The sequence below is a fragment of the Schistocerca serialis genome, chromosome 3 (assembly GCF_023864345.2).
Source record: "Schistocerca serialis cubense isolate TAMUIC-IGC-003099 chromosome 3, iqSchSeri2.2, whole genome shotgun sequence".
NCBI lineage: Eukaryota > Metazoa > Arthropoda > Insecta > Orthoptera > Acrididae > Schistocerca > Schistocerca serialis.
In genome coordinates this window covers 190,564,412-190,573,335 of record NC_064640.1, presented here as the reverse complement: position 1 = coordinate 190,573,335, position 8,924 = coordinate 190,564,412, and positions in this window count along the sequence as shown.

The window sequence follows — 8,924 nt, the reverse complement described above, 5'->3', positions numbered from 1 at the left end:
AAATTTCCATTATAAGAGAAAACTGATGTCGCACGATTTTTTGGTTATTCATAGTAACTATGAATCACAATCGCCGATTTACTATGAAATACGTTATGCACAAGACTCACAACTTACGAAAATTATAGAAAATTTACGGTTCCATGAATCCGAAAATTCTGAAAGATATACTTATTTTCACTTAAACATGTAATGAAAATAGGGAATAACTAGTCCTGAATGAGGACATTGTGACCAAACGCTTCTAAAAAGCACGAATTAAGTTTACAATTGACGATATAGTACGAGTTTTTCCCGGCACTCGTAAATGTTCGAAAAAACACGATGTTTTACAATACACAAGAGTTTTGACACAATCAGCGAATGTTTATGAGAATATGACATGAATAGTAGAATGTTAGACTCTAGAGTTTCGAATCAGACCTATTTGGCACACCCATTTTCAATCAAAGGAAAATTCAGAAGCCATCTTGTATGGGTACATGTAAATAAATGTGATAATTGCCCTTTGTAGCTGTGTTGCTTTTTATGTGCTCTGTTAATCTAATATAAAGGCAGTCAGTAGCAATATGTCAGACTAGCTGTGATCCATGTATTTCTTCACAGTCAACTGCTGAGATCAGCATGTGTGCTCTCCATCTGAAGTTTCGGATAAGATTATCTCGAAAACTATACATCGAGTAAAAATAGTGGGTAAGACAAGTTCGTAAGCTCAAAGGGGGACATCAAATGATACTACACGTGACCTCCAGCCCCCGCCCCCTTGGGTGGGGAGGGGGGAAACTTTTAAATCTTAAATGGAAACACCCATTTTTATTGCAGATTCGGATCTCCATAAAAAAATAATCAAGTTTTGTCTGAAACATTTATTAAACCATTGACAGATGGTGCTGAAATCGAGAAAAAAGTAAAATTGGGGAAGAACTCTGATTTATTTAGAATTATCCGAGAAACACGCATCAAATCGATAAAAAAAATGTGCACCACTTCTTTTGTTACGCCAAATAAGCTATTTTTGTACAAAATGTAGTGTATCCTATTTTTAGCGTTACCTAGGAACAACAACATGGACGTAGAAGAATGATGTTCCCACGGGGTGCTTCATTAGTGTGAGTCCTCTTGCCTCTCACATGATGGGGTGCTTCATTAGTATGAGTCCCCTTGCCCCTTCGAATGCGTTGCTCCATATTTTTTCGGGTTGTGGGCTGCCTTTCACAAACAATATTCTTTTAAATAACCCCACAAGAAAAAATCAGGAGATGTTAGGTCTGGTGAACGTGGAGGCCACTGAATTGGTCCACCACGTACTATCCACTGTCCCGCACATTTTTAGCATAATGGGGAGCTTGTCTGTCCTGTTAGAAATACATTCGTTGCCTAGTTTCTAAATCAACATCTTCCATTAGCTCCGACAAACTATTGTGGAGAAGTTGTAAATAACAGTAACATTTTGGTCAAAAAAATACGGTCCTATCAAGTAACCATTGCAAATTTCACACTAGACCATTAACGACCATTTGTGTTGATTGTCAATGGGTCTGTGCTAGTGTGTATTGACAGGGGACCAATAACGACAATAATGACGATTTAATTCGCCATTGTTTTTGAATGTGGCTTCATTGGTGAACATAAAGTATCTAAAATTTAAAAAAATCAGTCACCTCTTATTATTTCCAAGGTACATTGGCAGAAATGCACGTGCATTTGCATATCTTTCGCTGTTAATGCCTGCATCAGTGTGATATGATACGCATGATAATTATGTGCCTTCAAAATCCTCAAAACAGTTGATTTCGGTATTCATCGTATTCGCGATGACGAGGTGGACGTTGCTTGTATCCATTTCGAGCTCATTGAGTGCAAATTTCGAATAATGTTTTCGCTTGGATGTCTTCTGTTTGGGAAACGATCTCATACAATGCGCAGCTGAAACGTAATTGTTGTGGCATTCACCTAAAATTTACATCATATCAATGATATCTGTAGGAGTATAGTGAGCCATATTTCGCTAAAGAATAATTTACTTTCATCAGTTGATGTTTACGGTTCACAATCTGAAAATTAAGTGACGGCTGGTCGCATTGCACCGACCTTTATACTGAGCCATATTTCGCAGTTTGGCCATGGTAGCGCCACAGTTGGGTGAGTAATGTAATTGCGAAGAGTTCCCTAACGAGCTTTTGACACCATTCCGCCTACCCCCTTCAAAAACTGTGGCAGGTAGGATACTTTTTGTGAAAAAATAGCTTAATTTGACGTAATGAAAGAATTAGTGCACATTTTGTATTGATTTCATGTGTCCTTCTCGGATCATTCTAAAGAAATCGGAGTACTTCCCCAATTTTAATTCTTCTCGATTTCAGCGACATATGTCAATGGTTTAAAAAAATTTTTCAGGCAAAACTTGATTACTTTTGTATGGAGAATCCGAATCTGCAGCAAAAAATGGGGGTATCCATTTAAGTTTTAAAAGTTGAACCCCTCCCCACCCAAGGGGGCCGGGGCTGGGGGGGTCATGTGTAGTATAATTTGATGCCCCCTTTGAGCTTATGAACTTGTCTTACCCACTATTTGACCCGGTGTATAGTTTTCGAGATAATCTCATCTGAAACTTCAGATAGACTACATCTACATCTACATCGATACTCCTCAAGCCACCCAACGGTGTGTGGCGGAGGGCACTTTACGTGCCACTGTCATTACCTCCCTTTCCTGTTCCAGTCGCGTATGGTTCGCGGGAAGAACGACTGTCTGAAAGCCTCCGTGCGCGCTCTAATCTCTCTAATTTTACATTCGTGATCTCCTCGGGAAGTATAAGTAGGGGGAAGCAATATATTCGATACCTCATCCAGAAACGCACCCTCTCGAAACCTGGCGAGCAAGCTACACCGCGATGCAGAGCGCCTCTCTTGCAGAGTCTGCCACTTGAGTTTATTAAACATCTCCGTAACGCTATCACGGTTACCGAACAACCCAGTGACGAAACGCGCCGCTCTTCTTTGGATCTTCTCTATCTCCTCCGTCAACCCGACCTGGTACGGATCCCACACTGATGAGCAATACTCAAGTATAGGTCGAACGAGTGTTTTGTAAGCCACCTCCTTTGTTGATGGACTACATTTTCTAAGCACTCTCCCAATGAATCTCAACCTGGTACCCGCCTTACCAAAAATTAATTTTATATGATCATTCCACTTCAAATCGTTTCACACGCATACTCCCAGATATTTTACAGAAGTAACTGCTACCAGTGTTTGTTCCGCTATCATATAATCATACAATAAAGGATCCTTCTTTCTATGTATTCGCAATACATTACATTTGTCTATGTTAAGGGTCAGTTGCCACTCCCTGCACCAAGTGCCTATCCGCTGCAGATCTTCCTGTATTTCGCTACAATTTTCTAATGCAGCAACTTCTCTGTATACTACAGCATCATCCGCGAAAAGCCGCATGGAACTTCCGACACTATCTACTAAGTCATTTATATATATTGTGAAAAGCAATGGTCCCATAACACTCCCCTGTGGCACGCCAGAGGTTACTTTAACGTCTGTAGACGTCTCTCCATTGATAACAACATGCTGTGTTCTGTTTGCTAAAAACTCTTCAATCCAGCCACACAGCTGGTCTGATATTCCGTAGGCTCTTACTTTGTTTATCAGGCGACAGTGCGGAACTGTATCGAACGCCTTCCGGAAGTCAAGAAAAATAGCATCTACCTGGGAGCCTGTATCTAATATTTTCTGGGTCTCATGAACAAATAAGGCGAGTTGGGTCTCACACGATCGCTGTTTCCGGAATCCATGTTGATTCCTACATAGTAGATTCTGGGTTTCCAGAAATGACATGATACGCGAGCAAAAAACATGTTCTAAAATTCTACAAGAGATCGACGTAAGAGATATAGGTCTATAGTTCTGCGCATCTGCTCGACGACCCTTCTTGAAGACTGGGACTATCTGTGCTCTTTTCCAATCATTTGGAACCCTCCGTTCCTCTAGAGACTTGCGGTACACGGCTGTTAGAAGGGGGGCAAGTTCTTTCGCGTACTCTGTGTAGAATCGAAGTGGTATCCCGTCAGGTCCAGTGGACTTTCCTCTATTGAGTGGTTCCAGTTGCTTTTCTATTCCTTGGACACTTATTTCGATGTCAGCCATTTTTTCGTTTGTGCGAGGATTTAGAGAAGGAACTGCAGTGCGGTCTTCCTCTGTGAAACAGCTTTGGAAAAAGGTGTTTAGTATTTCAGCTTTACGCGTGTCATCCTCTGTTTCAATGCCATCATCATCCCGTAGTGTCTGGATATGCTGTTTCGAGCCACTTACTGATTTAACGTAAGACCAGAACTTCCTAGGATTTTCTGTCAAGTCGGTACATAGAATTTTACTTTCGAATTCAATGAACGCTTCACGCATAGCCCTCCTTACGCTAACTTTGACATCGTTTAGCTTCTGTTTGTCTGAGAGGTTTTGGCTGCGTTTAAACTTGGAGTGGAGCTCTCTTTGCTTTCGCAGTAGTTTCCTAACTTTGTTGTTGTACCACGGTGGGTTTTTCCCGTCCCTCACAGTTTTACTCGGCACGTACCTGTCTAAAACGCATTTTAAGATTGTCTTGAACTTTTTCCATAAACACTCAACATTGTCAGTGTCGGAACAGAAATTTTCGTTTTGATCTGTTAGGTAGTCTGAAATCTGCCTTCTATTACTCTTGCTAAACAGATAAACCTTCCTCCCTTTTTTTATATTCCTATTAACTTCCATATTCAGGGATGCTGCAACGGCCTTATGATCACTGATTCCCTGTTCTGTACCTACAGATTCGAAAAGTTCGGGTCTGTTTGTTATCAGTAGGTCCAATATGTTATCTCCACGAGTCGGTTCTCTGTTTAATTGCTCGAGGTAATTTTCGGATAGTGCACTCAGTATAATGTCACTCGATGCTCTGTCCCTACCACCCGTCCTAAACATCTGAGTGTCCCAGTCTATATCTGGTAAATTGAAATCTCCACCTAAGACTATAACATGCTGAGAAAATTTATGTGAAATGTATTCCAAATTTTCTCTCAGTTGTTCTGCCACTAATGCTGCTGAGTCGGGAGGTCGGTAAAAGGAGCCAATTATTAACCTAGTTCGGTTGTTTAGTGTAACCTCCACCCATAATAATTCACAGGAACTATCCACTTCTACTTCACTACAGGATAAACTACTACTAACAGCGATGAACACTCCACCACCGGTTGCATGCAATCGATCCTTTCTAAACACCGTCTGTACCTTTGTAGAAATTTCGGCAGAATTTATCTCTGGCTTAAGCCAGCTTTCTGTACCTATAACGATTTCAGCTTCGGTGCTTTCTATCAGCGCTTGAAGTTCCGGTACTTTACCAACGCAGCTTCGACAGTTGACAATTACAATACCGATTGCTGCTTGGTCCCCGCATGTCCTGACTTTGCCCCGCACCCGTTGAGGCTGTTGCCCTTCCTGTACTTGCCCAAGGCCATCTAACCTAAAAAACCGCCCAGCCCACGCCACACAACCCCTGCTACCCGTGTAGCCGCTTGTTGCGTGTAGTGGACTCCTGACCTATCCAGCGGAACCCGAAACCCCACCACCCTATGGCGCAAGTCGAGGAATCTGGAGCCCACACGGTCGCAGAACCGTCTCAGCCTCTGATTCAGACCCTCCACTCGGCTCTGTACCAAAGGTCCGCAGTCAGTCCTGTCGACGATGCTGCAGATGGTGAGCTCTGCTTTCATCCCGCTAGCGAGACTGGCAGTCTTCACCAAATCAGATAGCCGCCGGAAGCCAGAGAGGATTTCCTCCGATCCATAGCGACACACATCATTGGTGCCGACATGAGCGACCACCTGCAGATGGGTGCACCCTGTACCCTTCATGGCATCCGGAAGGACCCTTTCCACATCTGGAATGACTCCCCCCGGTATGCACACGGAGTGCACATTGGTTTTCTTCCCCTCTCTTGCTGCCATTTCCCTAAGGGGCCCCATTACGCGCCTGTATATACCCTGTATATATTGATTTGTTCACCAAAGAAACAACTCACAGCATTAATATGTCTGGCATAGAAATCTTTTAGTTCAACATAAATGTCAGAAGAGAAGAATAACAAAATTTTTCTGTTTGCTGCACAATTCTAAACACTACTTCAGATGCATGTAGCAAGGCACTTCCGTAAGCCTTCATAATCAAGGGATTTTACACAGTCATCTTGCAGTATTAGGGGGTCATATGGCCTCATGTGGGGTTCAAAAATACGTTCTTTGTACCTGATATCACAAGAATCTTTTGTACAACACATTGTGATACAATAATTAATATTCTTCTAATATTCACTGTGTGTTGCTGAATCAAGAGCCTCCAAATAACTACTATTTTCACTAACCTAACTGTGCTCATCATTTTGTCTGTAATGGCACATGAAGCAACTAACATAGAATGAGCTCACTTTCTCAGTATTATCTGCATTACTCCAATCACTCATACTAGCACTGTTCTTGAGCAACAGTGTACTCAGAACACATTGCCACTTTAATGTGTTTGGTTTATTGTTCCAACCAAACCTAGATCTGATGTAGCTGTATATCAGCTCCAGGTCAAAACATGTAGCTGTCTTGCGTAAGATGACTGCAGCAAATGACGCTACATTTAGACAGCGTCCGGTATTCCCTTCATACTGTATGCACCAATTTCTGTAGAAGCTATGGGTAGAAGTGCTGAAACCTGAAAAGATTTTCGTATGGTACATATCTCTGTAGAAGTATTTGTGTTTCTCAAATATCATTTTCTTTGCATTATGTTATAGGCCAAATAACACAAGACGTAAGTGGTCCATCATGTCATCTCACAAAATATCAAACGAGGATGTATTCACACTGCGTATCATGTCACCTCACTTCAATTGACTTAGCCCAGAACTGAACGGTGAAAGTGAGGTTATGGGATACCACATGTCATACAAAAGGTTGGAGTGTAGTATCAGAATTGAAGAACTAACAGTGATAAAGTTTATTAATGCCCAAATCAAACTTCATAGCGGATGTTCTTGATCAGTTTTATATGGTAAATTACTGAAAAGTGAAACGACATTTCAGAACAAGATTTTTGCTAGCAAAAACATACGTATACCAATATACCAAACATCGAAATACAAAGATACTATTTGCCGTTTTCATTACGGTTCACCTTTCCTATGGAGCAAATGATGTCACAAACAACTCTATTTTTGTCCTTCAATAAAACTGACTTTTTCATTTAAAAAGTTATTTAATAAAAATCGCTTCATCAGTTTATGTTCTTATTTACACACAGTGTTGATGTCAGTTCTTTTCTGTTAATGTAAAACGTATATCATTTTCAACTTTCAGATGTGTGGCCTTGGTTATGGAATGGAAGAACACGCAACAAGTCACGAAAACAAAGCAAAATGATAAAATAAAAATTAAGAAGACATAAAAGCAGGAAATAAACTACCTTAAAAGGAGTGAGGGAGTACAAAGTATACTACTACAACAGGAGTGAGAGTGGGGAAAATAAGTTAACTTTCGATGCTAGCAGATAACACATCCTCCCCCTCCCAACTACGTCACTGTCAAAACTATTTTCCTGAGGAAGCTTGATGAAACTGAATACCGCTTCCTGTAGTACATTCAGTACTGTATCCAGATGCAACACAATTTTTAACCATTTTTGTTTAAAAATATGACAGAATCACTCTTAAGTTAGAAACCCTTCTCTAATATAGCAGCCCCACCAAAATCCATCATGGTTTTGCAGAGAAAGAAACCTTTGAGTAACCACTCCAGCTTAGGAGCGATCTCACTATTACATACCTAACTAATCTGAAACACATGAACCTATGCCTACTTAATCAAAAAACTGGAGGACTAAGAAATAAGTTTTATTGTGAGGAACAATTTGTCATTGATCTTCTTCCTGACAGTTTCGATTTACAGAGCATCAACATGGTGTTGACGATCTAAACATCTTTAAGTTTAAGAAATGTACTTTGATCTTTTTGTCCTGCAGAACTGCATGTAAAGGTGGCGGACTTTCACTCTATATGGGGGATGCTCTGTTAAGTTTTATTTCCGAAATTTGAGGAGCGAACAGTTATTGTGTGGATTTATGATTAAGTTAACAGTCTGTACGTTTGCATCCCACATTCTGTGGATATACAGTTCCCCAAATGGAACTTTTTCTGTCTTTAATGATAACCTAGAAGTTGTTTTGTGTAATATATGTGAAAATGTTTGTGTATGTATATGAGGAGATTTAAATGTTGGATAACAATGATAGGACTATGTTTCTGGATCTTAGTACATCTTTTGTCTGACTCACTGTCTTGGCCACCTGCCAACTACAATTACACATAGTAGTTCCTCTTCTATTGATCATGTAATTACTGACAGAGATTGTTTTGAGGCTACCGCACTAAATGATTTTGTAGCTGACCACTAAACTTGATTTCAATAATTTAATAGCCCAAGATTGTTTTAAGTTATTTTAACATATGAGGAAATTTTCAGATGCAAAACTTGCACTTGTTAAATGTAGTTTAACCTCAGAAAGCTGGGACACTGTTTTCTTTAGTCAAACGGTAAACAATCAACAGAAGGCTTTTTTTAAAAAAAAAATTCTCATGTGGCACTAAGACGTGAATTGTCCTCTTACAAAGATTTGTAAAAATAATAACATATATGACAATCAAAAGGTAGGATCTTTTTAGGCGCTTACACACTTAGTTTTCCATCTGACATGCATATCATGTGTGACCTCTTTGTAAATACTGGAAATAAATTGTACAAATGTAGTTATAACATGTATGAATCACTATTTTGTAAGTAGATAAAACAGCAAAATTGAATGCACACAGTCTAAGATTGTATCATCTGACAATGTGTCTAA